This window comes from Salvelinus namaycush, chromosome 11, assembly GCF_016432855.1.
Source record: "Salvelinus namaycush isolate Seneca chromosome 11, SaNama_1.0, whole genome shotgun sequence".
Lineage (NCBI taxonomy): Eukaryota > Metazoa > Chordata > Actinopteri > Salmoniformes > Salmonidae > Salvelinus > Salvelinus namaycush.
Genome location: NC_052317.1, coordinates 27,550,430 through 27,577,637, shown reverse-complemented (window position 1 = coordinate 27,577,637; position 27,208 = coordinate 27,550,430).

Genomic DNA, 27,208 nt, shown 5'->3' with positions numbered 1-27,208 from the left:
AAAGTTTATATTGATGCTGGCATTGAAATTAACTGAATTTGTCAATGACTTTCCAATGTCATTGAGCTATTCTCACAGTCATGGGAAAATTCTCTTTAGCTCCATGCTTTTAGAATGGAGAGCCCAACCTGCTAACATAACATGGGTTATACAAGGGATGTGAGGTCCCTTACACATCCTTTAACAAGATAGTGACTATACCCAGAGGGAATTGTTTAACTCTGCTGGAAGGCTGCATGGAAAGACCGTCTCACAGGTGTCATGTCAATCATAGCAGGGGTCATGGTCTGACATTCATTTGACATGTGTTTGTATTTTCTCAATTTCCCTCCATTTCGGAAAGGAGCTCTACTCTGTGTCCTGGAGTCAAACTAACACCCTTGGTGCACATAGATAGGCTACACCAGAGACTCATTCTGTGGTTCCTCCTGTGAACTACACTGTATAGTATGAAAGGAAAGTCAGAATTGATTTTTGTCCAATTGCTATGCACTGTTGAAGCACACAATAATAATAGTATTAATAAATAAATACATTGATAAATATTATTTCAGTAATGATAACACAAACACTCAATTTAATTTGGGAAATCCATGTAGCTATAGAGGCATTATTTCAGGGTAACTATAAAGGGAATTATTTATGTAATCACAATGCACAAGGTATCTAATAATAGTCTGTAGCATAGATGTCTAATTTCTAAGTAAATCCAAACATATGAGATCAAAGGTGGTAGCTGAGTACATACAACTTTATGTAATAGCTTGTTACAGTATCATTACAAAGGTTATTCAACTGCAATTACTCAGCTTAACATAGTTGAACTTGGACCAAGAACAAACAACAAGCATTTCATTTTACCCATTGAGTTAGTTGAAGTGCTGGAATGTTTCTTATTGTATATCTCATATGAAATTCATATTCATATTGAAAGGTTGAAGGTCAGCGGCTTCCTTCAGCATCCACTCTCTGAATAAATGTGTATCCTTCTCAGGAGAAAACCCTCAATGGTAGGAGTCAGGGTTAATTACTTTTCAATTCCCATACAGTTGTCTCCTCTATAGAGGCCAACATATGATATACAGTGCCTTCAGAATGTATTCATACCCCTTGACTTATTCCACATTTTATGTTACAGCCTGAATTCAAAATGGATGAAATATTTGTTTTCCCTCACCCATCTACCCACAATAACCCATAAGGACAAAGCAAAACATTTGTTGAAAATGAAATACAGAAATATATAATTTACATAATTATTCAGAACTCTGAGTCAATACAGGTTAAAATCATTGTTGGTAGTGATTACAGCTGTGAATTCTGGGTAAGTCTCTAGGAACTTTGCACACCTAGATTGTACAATATTTGGTTGTCGGCCATTTTCAAGTCTTGCCATAGATTTTCAAACTGATTTAAGTCAAAACTGTAAATAGGCCACTCAGGAACATTCAATGTTGTCTTGGTAAGCAACTCCAGTGTATATTTGGCCTTGTGTTTTAGGTTATTGTCCTGCTGAAAGGGGAATTTGTCTACCAGTGTATGCTGGAAAGCTGACTGCACCAGGTTTTTCTCTAGGATTTTGCCTGTGTTTAACTTTAGTCTACTTTTTTTATCCTAAAAAACTCCATAGTCCTTGCCGATGACAAGCATACGCATAACATGATGCAGCCACTACCATGCTTGAAAATATTAAGAGTGGTACTCAGTGATGTGTTGTGTTGGATTTGCCCAAACATAAAGCTTTGTATCCAGGACATAAAGTTAATTTTCTTAGCCAAATGTTTTGCAGTTTTACTTTAGGGCCTTCTTGCAAACAGGATGGATGTTTTGGAATGTTTTTATCCTGTACAGGATTTCTTCTTTTCATTTTGTCAATTAGGTTAGTATTGTGGAGTTACTGCAATGTTGTTGATCCATCCTCAGTTTTCTCCTATCACAGCATTAAACTCTGTAACTGTTTCAATGCCACCGTTGGCCTCATGGTGAAATCCCTGAGATGTATCCTTCCTCTCGTGCAACTGAGTTAAGAAGGACACCTGTATCTTTGTAGTGACTGGGTGCATTGATACACCATCTAAAGTGTAATTAATCACTTCACCATACTCAAAGAAATATTCAATGTCTGCTTTTAAAATGTTGACTCATCTACCAATAGGTGGCCTTCTTTGCGAGGCGAAAACCTCCCCGGTCTTTGTGGTTGAATCTGCGCTTGAAATTCACTGCTTGACTTAAGAGACCTTACAGATAATTGCATGTGTGGGGTACAGAGATGAGGTGATTCAAAAATAATGTTAAGCACTTTTATTGTACACAGAGTGAGTCCATGCAACTTATTATGTGACTTGTTAAGCAACATTTTACTCCTGAACGTATTTATGTTTGCCATAACAAAGGGGTTGAATACTTGTTAACTCAAGACATTTCAGCATTTTCATTTTTAATTAAATTGTAAAAAATTCTAAAAACATAATTCCACTTAGACATTATGGGGTTTTGAGTGTAGGCCTGTGACACAAAATTTCGATTTGATCAATATTAAATTCAGGCTGTAACACAATAGAATTTGGATAAAGTCAAGGGGTGTGAATACTTTCTGAAGTCATTGTATAATGCACTCTGCTCTGATTCCCCGTAAGCGTAGAAGGTTGTAGTAATGTATTGCACAGTTGAACTCTTATGAGGCAGGAGAAAAGAAGACACAACACTGGTAACCCAGCCAAAGTAAGGAACACACTATACTGTATGTCTGAAAGTGATACACTAGAGACAATTGAAAACAATTATTTTCAGACAGAACACCATTGGGAATATAAAGTAATATCGAGACCATTTTCAAAAGCAGATGGTTTTGAAACTCTCAACATGCTCTTGCTCTAATCTTCTTGACATATATCATCATGGCTGAAAATGTGTTTTTATTGGAGGTCATGTATGACATTTATATAAAGCAATTATGCTATCATGTACTGTATCAGGAAAAACATGCCATGGATTAAAATTCTTGCTATGCATAGACATAGACATGCTGAAAAAAGCCAACTGACATTTACTCCTGAGGTGCTGACTTGCTACACCCTCGATAACTACTGTGATTATTATTATTTGACCATGCTGGTCATTTATGAACATTTGAACATCTTGGCCATGTTCTGTTATAATCTCCACCCGGCACAGCCAGAAGAGGACTGGCCACCCCTCATAGCCTGGTTCCTCTCTAGGTTTCTTCCTAGGTTTTGGCCTTTCTATGGAGTTTTTCCTAGCCACAGTGCTTCTACACCTGCATTGCTTGCTGTTTGGGGTTTTAGGCTGGGTTTCTGTACAGCACTTTGAGATATTAGCTGATGCACAAAGGGCTATATAAAATAAACTTGAAACTTGATTTGATAGACATCATGACTTTATTTCGCTTTCTCTGACAATGTCCCTCTAGCAATTACCTGCCATGAAACAAAATACGGTATTTCAGGCCCAATAAGTGCCATCTGCATGTATTCCTATCTAGAAGGTTAGCACCTCGGTTAGATGGAAAAAGAAAGAATGCTATAGATGTTCTGCTTTTTCTGACGGTGTTCTTTTAGTCTTTTCTTGCTCACTTAATGTCAGTTTTGACGTTTTACCATCAAAATGCTGCTGCTCTCAGATGTTTTATTCAAATCCTTCCATCTAAGAGATCTCTGAAAAAATGAAGAAACCTTCATTCAAACCCAGGCGGATAAAACACACGGGGCTAATCAGGATGGCCTACTTTTCCTGTCTTCATTTTTCAGCCCTCCTGACAGACTTTTTAATTACATTTTTTTCTAATCCTCTGAATTTACATGAGGAGTGAGGACTAGATCCTACTGTCACTGTGAGTTTTTACATTTAGGTGGATTTTGGAAACAATGTGTATATTTTAAGGAACACACAATGAGATTTATGTATACAACCTGTAAGAAGTTGGATGATTTCATGATCAAGCTGGGAAATGTACAGTACCAGTCAAAAGTTTAGACACACTTACTCATTCAGGGGTTTTCCTTTATTTTTACTATTTTCTATATTGTAGAATAATAGTGAAGACATCAAAAACGATGAAATAGCACATATGGAATCATGTAGCAACCAAAAAAGTGTTAAACAAATCAAAATATATTGTATATTTGAAATTCTTCAAAGTAGCCACCCTTTGCCTTGATGAGAGCTTTGCACACTCTTGTGATTCTCTCAACCAGCTTCATGAGGTGGTCACCTGGAATGCATTTCAATTAACAGCTATGCCTTGTTATAGGTTCATTTGTGGAATTTATTTCCTTGTTAATTCGTTTGAGCCAATCAGTTGTGTTGTGACAAGGTAGGGGTGGTATACAGAAGATAGCCCTATTTGGTAAAAGACCAAGTCCATATTATGGCACGAACAGCTCAAATAAGCAAAGAGAAACGACAGTCCATCATTGCTTTAAGAAATGAAGGTCAGTCAATACGGAACATTTCAAGAACTTTGAGCGTCTCTTCAAGTGCAGTCGCAAAAACCATCAAGCACTATGATGAAACTGGCTCTCATGAGGACCGCCACAGGAAAGGAAGACCCAGAGTTACCTCTGCTGCAGAGGATAAGGTCATTAGAGTTACCAGCCTCAGAAGTTGCAGCCCAAATAAATGCTTCACAGAGTTCAAGTAACAGACACATCTCAACATCAAATGTTCAGAGGAGAATACGTGAATCAGGCCTTCTTGGTCCAATTGACGCAAATAAATCACTACTAAAGGACACCAAAAAGAAGAAGAGACTTGCTTGTGCCAAGAAACACGAGCAGTGACATTAGACAGGTGGAACTCTGTCCTTTGCTCTGATGAGTCCAAATTTGAGATTTTTGGTTCCAACTGCCGTGTCTTTGTGAGACGCAGAGTAGGTGAATGGATGATCTCCGCATGTGTGGTTCCCACCGTGAAGCAGGAGGTGTGATGGTGTGGGGGTGCTTTGCTGGTGACACTGCCTGTGATTTATTTAGAATTCAAGGCACACTTGACCAGCATGGCTACGACAGCATTCTGCAGCGATAAGCCATCCCATCTGGTTTGCGCATAGTGTGTATCCAAACTTTTGACTGGTACTGTATATTAATGTTTTTTTCAGGGAGAAGTTGAGGACATACTTTGTCATGCTTTTCAATGATTTGGGTGGTGGGCAAACCAAACCGTTGCATTATCTGGTGGTGTCTCTCCCATAAACTTTTTTCAATTGAAATTCTTAAAATCTGTGGAATCAATCTTTTGATTGAACTCTACCATTCATGTGCATATACAGAAAGGTAATAAGAAATCATTGAGCTATTGCAACTGTAACCAAACTACAATAATGTGACTTAATTCCTTTTTGACAGTCATGTTCCTTGGAAATATAATTCCCCCTACACTCTGTGCCAGCACAATGTTATGTGACATGCTCATCATGACACAACACATATGTCAGTCTACACTCTCCATCTCGTTTCCTCAATCCATCAGCCAGTGTTTGGGTAAACATTCAGAGTGGCCAGGCACATGGAAATACAGCTGTCAATAGACACAATTTAATTTCTCTGAGCACAACAGCGGTTTACACAATGGTAACACCGTTCAAAACAGAACGTTCGCCAAGCCGGTAGAGATAAACTGTTACCACTGGGAAATTGGACAGTAAAACGAAGGGAGGATGTCATAACAAGATATCCAATTGATTGACATTAGTGTCAGGGCGTATGTGACGGCTGTTGGGCACACAGTTGCAGAAATGCCACAAAGTGCACACTACTTTCAATGGTGCCAGGACATGTCCAGTACACAGCAGCAGAATTTGTATAATGGCTGCTAGTTCTGAGAGACTGGTCCTCTGACTCTGACTGTTCCTTATGTCAACACTTTTAATGGAGTTATGATGGTTCATTTGTAATTCTATCAAATCCATGTTGACTGAAGGATCAATTATTCTGAATCACAAAATATTGGAATAAAGCCACACTATGCAACCCGAGTTATCATGTCATCATATGTGTATACACTATGCAACCCGAGTTATCATGTCATCATATGTGTATACACTATGCAACCCGAGTTATCATGTCATCATATGTGTATACACTACGCAACCCGAGTTATCATGTCATCATATGTGTATACACTATGCAACCCGAGTTATCATGTCATCATATGTGTATACACTATGCCACCCGAGTTATCATGTCATCATATGTGTATACACTACGCAACCCGAGTTATCATGTCATCATATGTGTATACACTATGCCACCCGAGTTATCATGTCATCATATGTGTATACACTATGCAACCCAAGTTATCATGTCATCATATGTGTATACACTATGCAACCCGAGTTATCATGTCATCATATGTGTATACACTATGCAACCCAAGTTATCATGTCATCATATGTGTATACACTACGCAACCCGAGTTATCATGTCATCATATGTGTATACACTATGCAACCCAAGTTATCATGTCATCATATGTGTATACACTATGCAACCCGAGTTATCATGTCATCATATGTGTATACACTATGCAACCCAAGTTATCATGTCATCATATGTGTATACACTATGCAACCCGAGTTATCATGTCATCATATGTGTATACACTATGCAACCCGAGTTATCATGTCATCATATGTGTATACACTATGCAACCCAAGTTATCATGTCATCATATGTGTATACACTATGCAACCCGAGTTATCATGTCATCATATGTGTATACACTATGCAACCCGAGTTATCATGTCATCATATGTGTATACACTATGCAACCCGAGTTATCATGTCATCATATGTGTATACACTATGCAACCCGAGTTATCATGTCATCATATGTGTATACACTATGCCAATAGAAAGAGACAGGCCATCAACAACATCAACATCATTGTCAACGGTCTTGCTTGTGACAACAGGACAATGTGAGTTTAGAAACATGACCAACTACCGAGCTGCTGTCTTGGGGAATACGACATAACAGAAAGGTGGCATGAGGAACAAACTAGCTGATAATCCTTAGCACATTAAATCCAAAGTAATACGAAAAAGTCTGTGGGAAAAGGGGGTGGGGAGTCGACTAGTGAGAGAAAATATAGTAATAAGAAACGCTGTAAGGCCTCATTCTATAATGTACTGTACAGTCAGACAAGAAAACACAACACCTAATCAGATAATTGAGAATTGAGTCCTGAAATAGAGAGAATAAATGCCCTGCTTGTTTATGTCACAGAAAAATGATAACAGTGTAATTTCGATTTAAGGACATAATAACATTTCAGGAGGGTCTGGTCCAGGCTTAACCTTCAATCAGATATGGGGAATATATCTATCCTAAGTAAATGTTGGCATGCAGTGCATTCCAGAATGAACAGCATATTACCAACCACAAGAGATAACCAAGGCAACATATTTCGTAGAGTGGTCACTCTCAGATAGGGTCTAGTAATGGATATATTTGTTGATTTAAAACATTATTGGACGATATCAGATATGTTTCCATTCCCAGGAACATTCCTAAAGTTGTCTATCAGGGCCTTGTTAATGTCATCCCAATGTCAGGAGTAAAGTTTATTCTCCTAGAGCACGTCCATTCTTTAAAACAGTTTTAAAGGGCAGCTGAACTAAAAAGAGTATGTTTGAAAACAGCCTATTTTGCATCAATATTAGTCAGAAACATTGATTCTACTGTAAAAATGTACAACAAAGTGTAAATAGCATATTTTTGTCCATAAGTCAGTATCTTCAAAATAGAGATTTGAAAGATTCAGGGAAGCTGTTACTTTCCTAGTTCCATTGGTTAATTGAAGGTTGGGTTTTGATTTAGATCATGCCCACTTGCCCACTAACACGGGATGATAACGCCAAGGGTAAATTGTCATGCACGGAAAAACACCATAGCTGATTGCGCTCTATCCAATCGTAGGGCAAAGCCTACAGACAGAGACACACACCTGCCCATTACAAACTTGTTTACATTATTACATTAGACAACACGTCGCCAATGTTATGTAAAAAGAACACTTGGCCCTAAGCCCTTTATGGAGGGGCCACTTGGTGATGTGTTTGATAGGGATCACTCACAAAATTACAATTAAGACAATGCGCACTTACATCCCAACACAATTCAAAACCCATTTGTGAGCATCTTGTGTCCTGCTGTGACCTGTTTTGTAACATGATTAATTTAACACTGCCAGACAGATGCACACTCCCCTAATAGATAGTGAGAAAGATTGAAAAACAAAATGGCACTGAAGCACTTTGCCACTCGCCAGTGACTTGATAAGCTGATTTAGCTAACGTGGCCAGCCTGTATGTGCCTGCAAGCTACTAGCTAGCTTCATTGACAAACACAGTCAGGTCCAAAATGATTGGCACTCTTGATATATATGAGCAAAAAAGTATAAAATATATAATACTAATACTAATAATACTGAGCTATAGTGTATGCTAAAAAAAATTATAGGTGTTAAAATGAATGGAACCCCTGTTTTCAATACCTTTCAATACCTCAACTTGCGAGGATAATGGCATTGAGCCTTTTTCTAAAATGTTTTATGACTTCGGACAACACATTGGGAAGGATCTTAGACCATTCCTCCATACAGAATCTTTCCAGATCCTTAATATCCTTTGTCTCTGCTTATGGACTGCCCTCTTCAATTCAAACCACAGGTTTTTAATGGGGTTCAAGTACGGAGACTGATGGCCATTGCAAAATGTTGATTTTGTGGTCAATTAACCACTTCTTTGTGGATGTTGACGTGTGCATGGAGTTATTGTCTAGTTAAATAAAGGTTACATTTTTTTTAAATTATAATAATTGTCTGGCGGAAGATCCACTTGCAGCCAAGTTTCAGCCTCCTGGCAGAAGCAACCAGGTTTTCGGCTAAAATATCCTGGTACTGGGTAAAGTTAGATCCACCACCATATTTTACAGTAGGTATGGGGTTCTTTTCTATTTATGCATATCGACAACAAACACACCACCGGTGTGAGTGGCCAAAGAGCTCTGTTTTCATGTCATCAGACAATAGCACCAGTTCGAATCCAAGCGTTTACGTTTGTTGGATGACTTGAAAATAGAGCTCTTTGGCCACGCACACCAGCTTGCAGTGAGTGTGTGTGTGCGTCACACAAACCCACACACACGCACATGACACACCAGTCTACATACTAATGTATGCGGTCTACGTATGTCATGTGAGGCATGCGCTATTGCAAACTCTCCTCATAACATTTCCCAGCCAACAATGAGGGCACTTCTTGCGTGGCAGAGGAGTTATGTCTCCTGTTTTGCCTGAAGGGCCCCTTAGGTGGGACCAGGCTTTGATATATGCTCTTTTCCAGCTGACTCTAACACCACTTCAAGTCTCCTATGTAGTAATAAGTAACATACTTAACCATTTCATCTAAAAACCAGTGCACACCAGGAGGTTTTCTAAGTTGGTGTTAAAGTTGCAGACATGATATGTGATATTGAAAGGGACAAACTGCTACATCTAAAAAGTTTAACTATGTAGGCCTAGATACGAGAGAAGCTCAGACACATAGACGCACGCACGCACACACGCACGCACGCACACACACACACACACACACACACACACACACACACACACACACACACACACACACACACACACACACACACACACACACACACACACACACACACACACACACACACACACACACACACACACACACACACACACACACACACACACACAGGCATCCCGGCATGCCACTTCCTCATCTCCTGCTGCTCTGTCCTTAAACCCCTTCACCCTCCATGCAGAGAGTAGACACATCACTGTTTTACTCTTTGTCATGGTAATAACACTAAGCCTCACTGTCCCCCATTTTGCTTGTCAACTTGCGTTTATTTTGCTTTCCTTTTCTTTTTTCCCCCAGTATGTTCTATCTGTTTTTTGCGGGTATGTATACGTGCCCCCCTCCTCCTCCTCCTCCTCTCACAATCGTGGAACCAATTATATTATCCCTCCAACCATTTCAAATTCTGACAAAAAGGACCACAAAACTCTATTCTCTACCCCAGCAAGTTTTTCACCTTTTCTAACCTTCTCTCAAGAGCTGCTAAAAAATAGAATTTCTTTCTCTCTCCCCCTCACTCTTTCTCTCCCGGCTGTCTTTCATTCTTCTATGTGAAGGCTTTCTTGACAGTGCGCAGAACAGACTTTGTGAAACCTACATACCGCTGTGTGACACATTATCGGGTGTACTCTGCTACTGCAGTGTGATGGCTGCCTAGAGATCCCAGTTGTATTGTGTTAGCCCCAGGCCATCCATTGTTTCCCACTGCAGCATTGCTTCAGGCTAATCCCTGGGCCACTCTCTTGGGCTGAGAGACAGGCTAGCATCAGCAACTCTTATTTCAGTCATTCATTTCACATTCAATGACTTTCAATAACATTATCTTATACCACTGCTACACAATTACATCTATTATAATTACCACTACTATATCTGATACCTCTATTACTACCACAACTAATACCGAATGATGATTCCAACCACATATTTGTTTACTAATAGATGTTTGTGTATGTCACGCGGGTCTAGGTGGGTGAAAGAATCAGACGCAGAGAGAGAGCCGCTTGGAAAAAATATTCCTTTTTACTCTTTCACAAAAATGATAAGCCCGAACATCCAGGGCGCAGAGAAACACTTGCCAACAACCCAAAACACACACACGTAACAAAAAACAATCCCGCACAAAACAAGGGCGGGTCAAACTCCTAAATATAGGGAAGCTCATTACGAAACCAAAAAACACAGGTGCAACTAATAAGACAAAACAAACAGACAAACGAAAAAGGGATCGGTGGCGGCTAGTAGGACGGTGACGACGACCGCCGAGCACCGCCCGAACAGGCAGGGGAGTCAACTTCGGCGGAAGTCGTGACAGTACCCCCCTCCTGACGCGCGGCTCCCGCAGCGCGCCGCCACCGGCCTCGAGGACGACCCGGAGGGCGAGGTGCCGGGCGATCCGGGTGGAGGCGGTGGAAGTCTCTCAGTAGAGAAGGATCTAAAATGTCCCCCACCGGAACCCAGCATCTCTCCTCCGGACCGTACCCTTCCCAGTCCACGAGGTACTGTAGGCCCCTCACCCGGCGTCTCGAGTCCAGAATGGCACGTACTGTGTACGCCGGGGACCCCTCGATCTCCAGAGGGGGTGGAGGGACCTCAGGCACCTCACCTTCTTGCAGGGGACCAGCCACCACCGGCCTGAGGAGAGACACATGAAACGAGGGGTTAATCCGGTAATACCTAGGGAGTTGTAACCTATAACACACCTCGTTTATTCTCCTCAGGACTTTAAACGGCCCCACACACTGCGGCCCCAGCTTCCGACAGGGCAGGCGGAGAGGCAGGTTTCGGGTCGAGAGCCAGACCCTGTCCCCCGGTGTGAACACGGGGGCCTCACTGCGGTGCTGGTCAGCGCTCCTCTTCTGCCGTTGTCCTGCTAACTTTAGCGATTCCTGGACGGCTTTCCAGGTGTCCTTGGAGCGCTGTACCCATTCCTCTACCGCAGGAGCCTCGGTCTGACTCTGATGCCATGGGGCCAGGACTGGCTGGTAACCTAACACACACTCAAACGGGGACATGTTCGTTGAGGAGTGGCGGAGGGAGTTCTGAGCGAGCTCAGCCCAAGGAACATACCTCGCCCACTCACCAGGCCGGTCCCGGCAATATGACCGCAGAAACCTGCCCACATCCTGGTTTACGCGCTCCACCTGCCCATTACTCTCGGGGTGAAAACCCGAGGTCAAGCTGACCGAGACCCCCAGTCTTTCCATAAACGCCCTCCAAACTCTGGACGTGAATTGGGGGCCCCGATCAGAAACGATGTCCTCAGGCACCCCATAGTGCCGGAAGACATGGGTAAACAAGGCCTCCGCAGTCTGCAGGGCCGTAGGGAGACCGGGCAACGGGATGAGACGGCAGGACTTAGAAAACCGATCCACAACGACCAAAATCGTAGTACTTCCCTGGGACGGGGGAAGATCGGTAAGAAAGTCCACCGATAAGTGTGTCCACGGCCGTTGTGGAACGGGGAGGGGCTGTAACTTCCCTCTAGGCAAGTGCCGAGGAGCCTTGCTCTGAGCGCACACCGAGCAGGAGGAGACATAAAATCTCACGTCCTTAGCCAACGTGGGCCACCAGTATCTCCCTCTAAGACTCCGCACTGTCCTCTCGATGCCAGGATGACCCGAGGAGGGGAGAGTATGAGCCCAACGCATTAGCTTATCCCGGACCCCTCCCGGCACGTACTGAACCCCCGTTGGACAGTTAGGGGGGGTCTGCTCTAACCGTGAGGCTCTCTCTATATCTCCGCGTCCACCTCCCATACCACCGGTGCCACGAGACATGAAGGTGGAATGATGGGAGTGGAATGATGGGACCGCTCCTCGGTGTCATAGAGACGGGACAGCTCGTCGGCTTTGGTGTTTTGGGAGCCTGGTCGGTACGAGATGGGGAACTGAAACCGGGTGAAAAACATGGCCCATCTAGCCTGACGCGGATTTAGTCTCCTCGCTTCCCGGATGTACTCGAGATTACGATGGTCAGTCCAGATGAGAAAAGGGTGTTTCGCCCCCTCAAGCCAATGTCTCCACACCTTCAGAGCCTTGACTACAGCTAACAACTCCCGGTCCCCCACATCATAGTTTCGCTCCGCCGGACCGAGCTTCCTCGAAAAGAAGGCACAAGGGCGGAGCTTGGGTGGTACGCCCAAGCGCTGGGACAGCACGGCCCCGACCCCCGCCTCGGACGCGTCCACCTCCACTATGAACGCTAAAGAGGGGTCCGGATGCGCCAACACGGGCGCATTGGTGAACAGCTCCTTCAGACGACTGAAAGCTCTGTCCGCCTCTGCTGACCAACGCAAGCGCACCGGTCCTCCCTTCAGCAGTGAGGTAATGGGAGCAGCCACCTGACCAAAACCCCGGATAAACCTCCGGTAGTAATTGGCAAACCCTAAAAACCGCTGCACCTCTTTCACCGTGGTCGGAGTCGGCCAATTACGCACGGCTGTAACGCGGTCATCCTCCATCACCACCCCGTAGGTGGAAATACGATAACCCAGGAAGGAAACGGCCTGTTTGAAGAACTCACATTTCTCCACCTTGCAATACAGGTCATGCTCCAGCAGTCGCCCAAGTACCTTACGCACCAGAGACACATGCGCCGCGCGTGTGGCAGAGTAGATCAAGATGTCATCAAAGTACACTACCACTCCCTGCCCGAGCAGGTCTCGGAGAATCTCATCTACGAAGGATTGAAAGACAGCTGGAGCATTTTTCAACCCATATGGCATGACGCGGTACTCATAATGGCCAGATGTAGTACTAAATGCGGTTTTCCACTCATCTCCTCCCCGGATACGCACCAGATTATACGCACTCCTCAGGTCCAATTTTGTGAAGAAGCGTGCCCCGTGAAATGATTCCACCGCCGTAGCGATGAGAGGTAGTGGGTATCTAAACCCCACTGTGATGGAATTTAGACCTCGATAATCAATGCACGGGCGTAAACCGCCATCCTTCTTCTTCACAAAAAAGAAGCTCGAGGAGACAGGTGATGCGGAGGGCCGAATGTATCCCTGTCCCAGTGATTCAGTAACATATGTCTCCATAGCCGCTGTCTCCTCCTGAGATAAAGGATACACGTGACTCCTAGGAAGTGCAGCGTTCTCCAGGAGGTTTATCGCGCAGTCCCCTCTACGATGGGGTGGTAATTGGGTCGCCTTCTTTTTACTGAAGGCGATAGCCAAATCGGCATATTCAGAGGGAATGCGCACGGTGGAAACCTGGTCTGGACTCTCCACCGTAGTCGCACCAACGGCAACTCCTATACACCTGCCTGAACACTCCTCTGACCACCCCTTAAGAGCCCCCTGTTGCCAGGAAATCACCGGGTTGTGCTGAGCTAGCCAGGGAATTCCCAGCACCACTGGAAACGCAGGTGAGTCGATAAGGAACAGACTAATCTGCTCCTTATGACTACCCTGCGTTACCATGTCCAGTGGTACCGTGGCCTCCCTGACCATTCCTGACCCTAATGGTCGGCTATCTAAGGAGTGCACGGGGAAAGGTAGGTCTAACGACACAAGGGGAATCCCTAGCCTTAATGCGAGCCCCCGATCTATGAAATTCCCAGCTGCCCCTGAATCGACTAGCGCCTTATGCTGTAGAGAGGGAGAAAACCCGGGGAAATAGGTTAACACATACATATGACTGACAGGAAGCTCTGGGTAAGTCTGGTGCTGACTCACCTGGGGTGATCGAGTAGTGTTCCGCCTGCCCTCCCGACTCCCAGAAGAGTTCCTCCAGCACCGGTCGGCCGTGTGCCCTCGCCGACCACAACTGGTGCAGGAGGACACTCCTCCTTCGGTCCCCCTTGACGCTGCCCCCCCTAACTCCATAGGGATAGGAGCAGGAGGGCTGGGAGGTGGAAACGACAGGACCTGTTCCGAACGTCCGCGGGCAGCCAGCAGGTTGTCGAGACGGATGGCCATGTCAATGAGTTCATCCAGCGTGAGTGTGGTGTCCCGACACACTAGCTCCCTGCGGACGTCCTCCCTAAGGCTACATCGGAAATGGTCTATTAAGGCTCTGTCGTTCCACCCTGCTCCTGCAGCCAAGGTCCTGAACTCCAGGGCAAAGTCCTGTACGTTCCTCGTCTCCTGACGCAGGTGGAACAGCCGTTCATCCGCCGCACGACCCTCTGGTGGGTGGTCAAACACAGCTCGGAATCGGCGGGTGAACTCAGGGTAATGATCCCTCGCCGAGTCTGGGCCATTCCACACTGCGTTGGCCCATTCGAGAGCTTGTCCAGTCAAACAGGAGACGAGGGCGCTCACGCTCTCCTCTCCGGAGGGAGTTGGACGAACGGTCGCCAGGTAAAGCTCCAGCTGGAGAAGAAACCCCTGACACCCGGCTGCCATTCCATCATACTCCCGTGGGAGCGCCAGCCGAAGAGCCCCGGAGCCGGATGCGGTAACAGGAACAGGAGGTGCTGGAAGAGGTGGTGCTGGAGATGAGGTGGGAAGGCCACTCCTCTCCCATCGATCCATCCTCTCCATCATTTGGTCCATAGCTGACCCAATTCTGTGGAGAACACTGGTGTGATGGAGGACCCTTTCCTCCATCGATGGGAGAGGAGACGCGGCTGCTCCTGCTGATTCCATTTGGTGGTGCGGGATTCTGTCACGCGGGACTAGGTGGGTGAAAGAATCAGACGCAGAGAGAGAGCCGCTTGGAAAAAATATTCCTTTTTACTCTTTCACAAAAATGATAAGCCCGAACATCCAGGGCGCAGAGAAACACTTGCCAACAACCCAAAACACACACACACGTAACAAAAAACAATCCCGCACAAAACAAGGGCGGGTCAAACTCCTAAATATAGGGAAGCTCATTACGAAACCAAAAAACACAGGTGCAACTAATAAGACAAAACAAACAGACAAACGAAAAAGGGATCGGTGGCGGCTAGTAGGACGGTGACGACGACCGCCGAGCACCACCCGAACAGGCAGGGGAGTCAACTTCGGCGGAAGTCGTGACAGTGTAAGTGATTTTTGTGCATCAAACTGTATTATAGGGGTTTGGATGTGTGTGAAGAAGTCTCACTGCAGCAGGTGTGACTAGGCTAGCAATCTCTCTGCTCCTCTGCTTCCATACCTTTTCAAATTGCACAGTGAACGAATGAATGATCATTACATATTGCACATGTATGAAATTGTTCTTTCATCTCCTCCAAGCCAGCTGCTTTTTTCAGCAAGGCGAGAATTTTATTTTTCAAGTCAACACTTACTGTACAATTAATTTGCTTTGATACAAATTCGATGCCATAGAGATTGTCCATATTCAATTCCATTAACTTCATAGGAAAAGTGTGTATCAGTTGGTAGAGCATGACACTTGTAATGCAAGGGTTGTGGGTTCGATTCCCATGGGAGACCAGTATGAAAATGGATGCAGTCACTACTGTAGGTAGCTCTGGATAAGAGTGTCTGCTAAATGACTAACATGTAAATGTATCTATTGAAGTGGTAGCTTCTGAGAAAGAGCTGAGGGGAAGAAATAGAAAGATATCCTTGGTGGGTAATGTTATGGGTCTGATTGAAATTCCAGCGGTTCATTCAAAGCTGTCCTCGGTTTCTCCTGAAAAGCAGCTCTATGTAATTACTGTAACCACACTTTAAAAAGCAATAGGGCTGTCAAATATTCCCCAAGAATATTGGTTGAAGAGAGCAACTCTGTCTGATGCCCTGAAGTGAACATCTTGACAGGCATGCCCCCCCCCCCCCTCCCCGAGCAAGGTGCCCTCTGAGAGTACATGTGATGATACTTATTAAATCACCTTCCTAATACAAGTTGTAGTTAAGAGCTCAAAAGAATGATACAGTGCAGCTGCACCCACACTCATTTTGGTGTCATCTGAATCGGGAATAAATAAAAACATTCAGACTGCAATTATGCTGTCAGCATCAGCAATACCCACCATATTCAATTGATGGGTTTCTCCAAGGTAGGCTACACAAAAACAAGGATAGACAAGGACTGTGTGAGCTAGGTTTGACATGAAAAGAGCATCATTGCTCAGGGACGTCATCGCCGGCTTTCATTTACTTTCAAACTGTTTCATATCAGTCATGTTTATTGGTCAGTTGACTTTGACTGTTTGTGTCAATGTATTATATTCTTAGGTGTGAAGCTTTTGTGTGTTTTGCAATGAGGCTCTCCACATCACTCATGGCAACCTGGACTCAGAGGTAGACGTAACATAGTAAATGTAAATATGTCTCCTTCCGTTTAGTATGATATGTTACGTTTCATATGGTTTGGTATGTATTCATTTGTGGATGTCCATCATCCATTTCATATGATATGTTATGAATTACAATTCATATGATAGGTTACAAATTTCCAATCATAAAATATATTACAAATTTGCAAAACGTATGATATGTTATGAATTTCAATTTGTTGTGGCTAATGTTAGCTAGGTGGCTAACATTGGCTAGGGGTTAGGGTTAGGGGTTAGAGTTAAGGTTAGGTTTAGGGGTTAAGGTTAAGGTTAAGGTTAGGTATGTGATGTGATGGAACACGCAACCTTTGAGTAACCTTCTGTGTTATGTAACCATATCAAACGCAACATACAGCAAAATACTAATTTGAGTGTCACAGATTTACATTTACTATGTCTTTGAGGCCAGGCTGCTCAATTCAAAAAGCTGATTGAGGACATTTTTACTGAAGAATGTGTTTTGTTTTCTTTGATTGGGTTTTGCTTTTCCATGTATTGACATGAATATTGAGGTGTATGTAAAGTACCGTTCAAAAGTTTCGACACACCTACTCATTCAAGGGTTGGTCTTTATTTTACTATTTTCTACATTGTAGAATAATAGTGAAGACATCAAAACTATGAAATAACACATGGAATCATGGAATCATGTAACCAAAAAAGAGTTAAATAAATCAAAATATATTTCAGATTTTAGATTCTTCAATGTAGCCACCCTTTGCCTTGATGACAGCTTTGCACTCTCTTGTCATTCTCTCAACCAGCTTCATGAGGAATGCTTTGCCAACAGTCTTGAAGGAGTTCCCACATATTTTGAGCACGTGTTGGCTGCTTTTCCTTCACTCTGTGGTCCAACTCATCCCAAACCATCTCAATTGGGTTGAGGTTGGGTGATTGTGGAGGACAGGTCATCTGATGCAGCACTCCATCACTCTTCTTCTTGGTCAAATAGCCCTTACACAGCCTGGAGGTGTGTTTTGGGTCATTGTCCTGTTGAAAAACAAATTATAGTCCCACTAAGCGCAAACCAGATGGGAAGGTGTATTGCTGCAGAATGCTGTGGTGGCCATGCTGGTTAAGTGTTCCTTGAATTCAAAATAAATCATAGACAGTGTCACCAGCAAAGCACCCCAACACCATCACACCTCCTCCATGCATCACGGTGGGAACCACACATGCAGAGATCATCCGTTCACCTACTCTGCGTCTCATAAAGACACGGCTGTTGGAACCACAAATCTCAAATTTGGACTCATCAGACAAAAGGACAGATTTCCACCAGTCTAATGGCATTGCTCGTGTTTCTTGGCCCAAGCAAGTCTCTTCTTAGTATTGGTGTCCTTTGGTAGTGGTTTCTTTGAAGCAATTTGACCATGAAGGCCTGATTCACGCAGTCTCCTCTGAACAGTTGATGTTGAGATGTGTCTGTTACTTGAATTCTGTGAAGCATTATTTGGGCTGCAATCTGAGGTGCAGTTAACTCTAATGAACTTATCCTCTGTAGCAGAGTATTGAAGTGTATACAGGGCTCATCTGTAAAAGAGACCTTGGTCTCAGCATGTCTCACTGTTAAAATAAAGGTTAAATAAATACAATAAAATAAATGTTCTTAGTGTTTGGATTCCATTCATCAAAATAGTTATACTGACAAGATATTCATGTGAGGCTTAGATGTACACTTGGTCTGTCTTCGATAATAACTATGTTAAGCTGTAATACAATAAGATGGAAAGCTTTCGTCAGAGACAGCTCAGGAAAATATAAATCATTTTGTTGCGCTTGGTGGTCGATCGTGTCGTATGGCGGGGGGCTATAGGCAAGATGAAACACGGCACCTATGCCATATATTAGAGGATGTCTCTTCATATCAAAATACCAACGGCGATAGTCTGCCACAAGCCATAGCGCATTCACAGCTGTGAGCCTTTAAGAAGCTATTTAATAATCCCAAACTATGGCTGCTGAGAGGTGAAACGGCTGTCCATAAACCATAGTGACAAACTTGTACAACGTGAAATGAAAAGGAGCCGGTTGACCGTCGTTAGTCCCGTCTTTTGTTTCAGTGATTTTATTTCCTCTATCTAGCTGCATTACATCCCTTCACTACCACCACTTCTCTTTCTACACCACAATTTATGGCAAAGGGTATGAGGATATTTTATGTTCAGAATGATGATTCCCTTGACTGAGATCTAGGAAGGACATTACAGGTTGATCTATGCCAGAGGAGAGGAGACTGCAAAATCAGCCAAAATGTTTGGCGCACTGCTGGTGTTATCAAAAACGAATAAAGGAACACATTTCAGGCGTTCTAAAATTCGCACTGAATCCAATATGTGTAGTAACACTGTAATTACTGTAGTAATAATGTTGTTAGGAACAGAACAGTCCCTAAATTAATTGCTTTTGTTTTTATGAAATGGAGCTTTGTTAAATTATTTTCCATTCAGAGCTTTTTAGATCACTAATGATAAACCTATATTCAATACCTATAAAACCCAAATTAACACATGCACTTTTCTCAGTATGAGCAAATTTCCATAGCATATCATGATACTGGCTTGTGCATAATCACAAGAGATGCGTTTGAAGAAGAGTTGCCTTGAAGATGTTGTTTTCCCCTACCAGTCTGTGAACCATCCTCTGGGGGGCAGTAGAGACATCGCCACCCCCTTTCATCTCCTCTCCTGGCTGCTGGAAGGGAAGGGAAGGAAGGGAATGGGGTAAGGTCAGACGGGATTTAAGCTTGGCTTACCACCACGTGTGTCTCTACTAGCCCAGTCTTGCTTTAAGGCACAGATTATCCCCCCACACTAGCTACTGTTACAGCAAACCTTTGTGTCTTTGTGGCACAGCAGCTCCTTGCTAACACGCTGATTGGACGCCTCGCCTATACTATATCTATCCTATGTTGACTTGCATATTTATGTAACTGCTGCCTTTCCTCCTTATTGTCCAATAAATACATTAATGGGGGAGGGGATTAAAAAAGAGCAACTTACTTATAGCAAGATTTAGTGGCAATGCAGGTGGGCGGGCGGGCGGCAGACATAAGGCCGATAACCTCTTCTAAGGTCCTGCAGTGATAAAAGATAAAAAATAACCAGGATATGTTTTTTGTTTCTAAATGCACATAATTTGATCGCTTAGCAGGCCACCTATACATCAGACCGTTACTGTTTAAATTAAACAATCATGGCATAAACGAGACACTGGTCTGGTCTGCTCTGGTCTGCTCTGCTCTGGTCTGGTCTGCTCTGGTCTCCCAGTGGCTGGGCCAGTGAGGTTGCTGGGTAGGAGCATGTAGCCTGATTCTGTTAATGATTTGGTTCTGTGGAAACACAGGCAGGCAGATGTAGGCTAGGCTCAGGCTGAGAGAGAAATGTTCCATTGAATGAAAAATGAAATCCACTCATGTTTCCTGTAGAATGCAGGGGGAGAGAAACCTTAGACAGACGGCACAAAAACTAAAGTCTGTATTGAAATTAATTACACTTGACTCGTCGCAGTGTGAAAACTGCACCACTTATGAATTCATTACTTCTGTTCGGTCCTTTGAAAAGCGACACAGCAGTATGGAACACTTGAACAAAGAATACAAACAAACCGATTGAAGGAGTCAAATCTTTGTATCAACAGACAAACACAACAAGTTACTTTTTTGTTGTTGTAAAATGATACTGTAATCAATGTTGTCTCGGGAACATGCTCAGGTCAGGCATGGATGTTTTTGTCTTCATTTTCCACTTTCCACTGATGCATTCATAGCACAGGCGGGCAAAATAAGGAAGCTCCAATACAATTGCCGATCAACAAATGAAAAATATTACCCACATATTTCTGGTCGGTTGAGTAGACATACTCTGCTATTGTTCTATAAGTTGGGTTGATGGAGAGAGAGAAGTCTCAGGAAGGCCCCAGCAGGCCTGGACTGTTAGTCCCATGTAGCAGTAGAACTGGCCTGGGTGGAAGTCATACAGCAGTGGCCTCCGTCTGGCATGTTACCCAGAGCACATCCTGTGGGAGCGGGAGCTTTGGAGCGGGCTGCGCGGCCACATCAAACAATGGCTTTTTGTTGTAAACAAAGCCAGGGCAGCTTGCCTGGCTCTCTCTCTCTCCCCCTCCCTCCCTCCTCCCGGTCCGGATCCAGTCTGCCCCTATAATTCCGTACTGTCAGACAAAACGCAACACTGCCCGGTGCTCCCTCCACAAGTCCTTCCATTCTGTTTGTACTTGTACACAAGACCGCAAACTTGGCAGTTAAACAAACAAATACAAATGCCTTGAATACAGTTTCAAAAACAGGATGAAAAGGAAAGTGAACATGTCTGTCCAAAGAGAATATGGTTAAAACTCATCTTCCAGAGCAGGTGTTGGTGCTTTTTTAATATGCATTTAAATACAATGCTCATGTGTCTGTTTATTAATCATCTTTTACCATAGTTGTGACCCCATACACTTCCTTTAGGTGGTATCCCATCCATGCATGACAGAAAATATATTTATTTCTGTAGTAATGGAAAAGTTTAAATCATAAAAAATGTTTTAAGGAAGACTCTACATGATGAAGTTGGACACTTGGTATTTCTCACTTGCCTGATGACTCAAACTGAATTCTTAAGCTGCTTTATGTTCGCTACATACTTCAGTCTGAGACTGTCACCATTGAAGTTGTTTGCGGTGACGTCAAAATGAGGGGTGTTGTACAAAAAGAAAACGTATCAGCGATTGGATCGTCTCTAACCAATTAGAGTATCAAAGCCAATGACACATTTTCAAACCGCCGCTTTACCCACGTGTGTTCTGGCTCTGGCCAACCCATCGTTTTCTGGGAGCAGTCAGAAAGGTTCGAATGCGTTTGCGTTCTAGAAATCCTCTGAGAGGGACTCAAATCCAGACTCATTTTGGAGAAGAAACGTTTGTGGGTGTGGCGTTTGGCCAGAGCAATGAATTTGGGTAGCAAGGCAGATATCTCACATCTTCACATCTCACATTTACTGGAAGGATATTCTTATTCTCCACATCTGACTAGGCAAATTGGACAGTGAGTACATTCTCAGTGGCAGCAGGAATACTGTGTCCTTGAGTTATTTCTGTGCACAGGAGTTTGGTGGCACCTTAATTGGGGAGGATGGACTTGTGACAATGGCTGGAGCGGAATTAGTGGAATGGGATCAAGTACATCAAACCCATGGTTTCCATGTGTTTGATGCCATTCCATGCCATTCCATTTATTATGACCAGTCCTCCCCCTTAACCATTGCTATGATCCGTCCTCCCTTCAGCAGCCTCCACTGTTTCTGTGGTATTATTATGTTGCTCCTTTTTACCAGCAACACTCTGGGAGCAGTTATGTCAACTGTGTTACAATAAAGGCTGTCTACTCTAAAATGGCAGTCTATGGGAGAATCTCAATTGGTTTTGCTCGCCTCCTCTCCTTCGTCTTCTCCTCGCCACTTTGAAAAAGGTTAAAGGTAATCGAGGAGTGGAGGCGAGGAGAGGAAACGTGAAAACAAATGCGCTTGTATGAAATGAGACTCTCCTTATCCACTCATCAGGCAAATTATGTTTGCAAGGGTGGAATCCCAAAATGTGTTAAGTGATGAAAACCAATTTAGCTAGTTGTGCAAGACATTTTATAGATAAAAGGATAAGTAGTGTATGGTTTCTAACTGTGTGCATGCTTTTCTCCTTCCAGAAAACAACAGCTGATTCAAATGGGGTGTGGCGGATTTTAAAACACTTCCGCGGTAGCTATCGAAAGGATACTCTTGTGCATCCTCTGCAGAAGTAGGTAAATGAGGAAGGGAGCATACTCCTTGGTTCGCCTACTAACGAGGAGAGGACGGGACTTCTGCCCAATTGAGAATTTCCCCGGCTTTAGACTTCTACCATAGAGCCTTAGAAGGCTCAGTGTCCACTATGACTAATGCGCTCCACTCCACTCACCATGAAACTAGACGTAATAGCTACCCCAAGGTGTTGCAGCAACATTGTCAGTTCATATTGAAAATCCCTCTTGGGATCAGAACAGGCTTTTGAAACAAATTCACAACGCTGCAACAAACTGCCACCCTGCTATTTCAGCTCAGTGCCACCAGCGTTGCCTGCCTCTCATGTAGCTGGGTGGTAGGGAATCAAAGGTGACAATGTGATATGTTTTCACAGTGTGACACTCCAGCTTATCCCATGATTAGCGCCATATTGCCGCTAGGAGTGCTGCTTGGATCTCAGATAGTATATTAGGGAGATCAACACTTTAGGTATGATAATGGGAGACTTAAACACCCAGCTCCTTATGATGCTGTTTCAAGGTAGCAGCTGGTATGTATGCTTAGCCATTATCACCCCTAATGGTGTAGATGGGAAGGTGAAACAGGAGGGCCCATTGCTCTGTCCTTGGGGGCCCCGGAGTCTAACATTCAGTGTTGTTCCATTATGGCACCTATGTATGTTTCACTCCAACATATTCTGTGGAGCAACAGGAGACTGCATAATCATTTGGGAAATTGCTTAATTTTTATGCATTACTGATAATTGTTTAATTATGGCAAGCTGAATCCTATTGTTCTGTCCAGGGCCTGTGGGTCCTAGTGTGCAGAGGGCCAGGGAGTGCTTTTATAGGAGAGGGAAATGGAACGGTCTGGTTCACTGCCCACACTGATCCCAGGGGCTTCCGCTCGTTTTTCTTTCCATCATGACCAGTGTATCAGGGGCATTCCCCTTTCCAGGTACTCTATCCAAAAAACTAAAAGAGGTCAAACTCCCAGAAACTCTGGCAATGAAGTAGTGGATACGGTGTTGAGTCCTACTCTTCTCCCTCTACAATACTGCATACTAGAATATGGGATTCTGAGAGTGTTCCAAATTCTGCTGTCAGTTGATTGGTTTTTGTATTCCTTCCAGGGAAAGGGGATTAACCAAGATGTCATTTATATTCAGATATATTTTGCACGAATGAGCTGTAAATTATAGTTGACTGAATCATGGCCAAGTATTTGAATATTAACCATTGCAAGATACACACTGCAGCGGTTATTTGAGAAGCCACATGCTGTTCTCCTCTCTGTCAGGGGACGAGGCTCTCGATGACTGGATTTGAATCCATTTGTAAGCGCATGTTAAAGGCCCAATGCAACTGTTTTTATATCAATATCAAATCATTTCTGGGTAACAATTAAGTACCTTACTGTAATAGATTTCCATTAAAATGGGCAAAAACTGCTTTTTAGCAAAAAGCTATTTATCAAGCAAGAATGTTACTAGGACTTTCTGGGAGTGTCGAGGGGAAAACTGAAAACTAGCTGCTATGGACAGAGAGGTTTGGAACTCTCTTTGATATTGGTCTATTAACCAAAGCCAAAGCCAAAACTCGCACCCATGCAAACCTGCTGATTAGAAGATCCTGTGTAGATTGTATTTTAAACTAGCAACTATCAGAAAAAAAATACAAATAAAACATGTTCACACTTTTAGAGTGTTAGTTTCATCAGCTGTTGTACAATATGATACAAATAATTGGAAAACTGAATTTTCACTGTGCCGGGCCTTTAGAAGCTTTATATAGGAAACAGGGCTGTGGAGTGTGGAGATTGGGATACATGCTCGAGGGCAGAGGCTAGGAGCTCTGTGGCTATGTGGGGCACTGCTGTGTGTCTTTGAGGAAGAGTCTGAATCCTATTTGCCTCAGTACACCTCCAGCTGGGGACTAGGCCTATTTTAAATCAATGAGCCACCTTTATATGTGCAAGGCTGAAGTTTATAGTCCCTCTCTAACTGCTTCTACTGGTTCTGCTACTGGTAGTGCTGCTACCAACATCCTCCACTTATACCCAGGACAATCATCATGAATGAGGATGGTTATGATTGGATAGTCCCCTGTTCATATAGGTAAGCCCATACCTAGTAGATCCAGCTACATATTCTATTTCTGGTTAGTGCTTATGTTATTGTCTTGAAATAGTATTTTCTTTCTGAATGAATTAACTCAGCATGAAATACTTTTCCAGTTCTCTCTGTTCCAAAGACAAACAGGATGCCTATTCCTTTTTCCATTCATCCGCAGTTACTCCAATTAAAGAAAAACACAATGCTTTCACAGCAAGGCTCAGCATATCTTCAGGTTTGAATCCCATTTTAAAATGCTGCCGGTTGCTGCTGGGTTTATGGAAGCCTGTATGCTATGCTGTGGCCTTAGACCCTGGGTAAGGAGCCTCTGACTGAGAAAATGAAACAACAATCCTCACTGATGGTTGGTGGCTGTTGCCTTGAACTGCAAAAACATGTTAGTGAACCAAAACAAGTACCTCCGAGTTGGAGGAGAAAGAAAAATCAATAATTTATCATTCGAATTAAATGAGGTCCGGCAGATGGTGAGAGAGGGGCCGTGGGCTTGTGGCAGAAACCTCCTGCTCTCTACCTCTGTGATATGCTCCGCCCGCGACTAAATAAAAAAGTTCAAAGGGAATCAACGATCGTGACGGATCCTATTAGCATATTCACAATGAGGGACTTTTAAAGAAGTGAAAAGAAATATTCCACACTGGAACAAATCAATGTATGCTGTATACACACAATGCAGCTGGCTGCTTCACCAACGGGATGTTTCATTTCCACTTCACAGGAAGTAAAGGAAGAAGGCCCGGTGAGGAACATTCTAGACTGTCTCATGTATGAATATATTTGTAATTCAAGATATACAGACATACAGAGAGCTATTCCTTCCAGTTCATTTTTCATTTGGTCTCCAATAATGTTCAGTTGCAGAGCACTGACTTGGAATTAAGGCCCCAGAGAACAAAAATACATGTCATATTGCGCAACATCCATTTTACAAATGGAATGGGTTCTGTGTGACACAATGACACCATTCATCCATTGTATGGACACAAGTGCATAATGAAGCTGAGAGTTTGAGACACATCTCATATACCACGTGCCAGAGCACTGTTAAATACAGACATGGGTGAATCTAGCATAAAATCCAGGCTGGCCTTGTAAAAGTGCAGAGAGCTCTTAAGCTTCCCTCCAGACTCGTAAGACCTCTGCACCTGTCCAGGGGTCATTCATGTGTGGTGCTGTAGCTATGGGCACCAAGCAACACGTAGTCTATTCAACTGATCTCATACTGTCTGTCTAGCTTTGTTTGGTTTCCCCTTACTTCTCTAATGATTTTTTGATTCTTTCTACATGTAGATCTCTTCCTTTTCCTTTTGGTCTTCTCCAGTGGAGCCTATATACAGCCCTACCCCATCTCTGATTTGAAATGTTGGACAGAGAAAGGGTCTGTTCCCCCAGGCAGGGACTGTATTTCAGAAACTGAAATCTGAGTGAAGTTCCCTGTGGTGCTGTTCTTTTGGACCACAACTGGTCACAAATCTGGCATCGGTTGCTGCCTCAGCACAACTACAGAGGAGCACTCTACCCGTTAAAATACAAGAGCAATCTGGTTAAGAATGGAATGCAATAAAGTTTTAAAAAGTCAAATTTGAATTTACGCAAAGAGCCTCAGAACATCTAAGAACCTAAAAACAGATATATAGGAACAACTGGGTAAGAGGAAGTGTTTATTTATGGATATGAAGAAACAATAGCTGACAGATCTATCCTGTTAGAAGGTTGTGCATGATCCCATAATCATAGAAACATTTTCTTTAAAACAGAAAACCTTAAAATGAATTATTGCAGTTGTGAAAAATATAAACTATTTATTGTGATTCACATACACAATTCAATTGCAAACAAACAATGACTTTCTTGCCAACCATTGGATTGTTCTAGAAAAATTTAAGAGATTTCTGAAATAACATTTAATTCTTGTTCATTAATTAATCGTGCATTGAGTACTAACGCCCTTAAATTAATTGCCATTTATTTACAAATAATGACTAATTATTAATCTGCTTATTACCTACTAACAGAACATAATGGTATGTATCCCCTCTCCATACTCTATTTTCCCATTAACAAAAAGACAACAGTTGAATAGACAATCATGTATTTAAGCCTGTTAAACAGGAACACTTGAATCTGACTTGGCACCACATTCTGTCTTTGTTCTACGCAGTATGAGAAATAGCCCTTCAAATAGTGAAGAGAAGACCACTACAGAAGAAAAACACCGTAGCTGGGAAAACGCCCAACCCATACTCTCTTGGCAACAATCCCTTTTTTTATATTATTGAAGTCTTTTTTTAGGATTAATGACAACTGTGTTCTAAAACAAAGAAAGAGAGATACTTTATTATTTTTCCATGGATCAGAGAGAGGGAATGAGGGAGGGCTTATGGACATGGAGACCAGTTTGAAAACCGGGAGGTAAAAAGTCCAGCAATGACAATAGTGGAAGTATT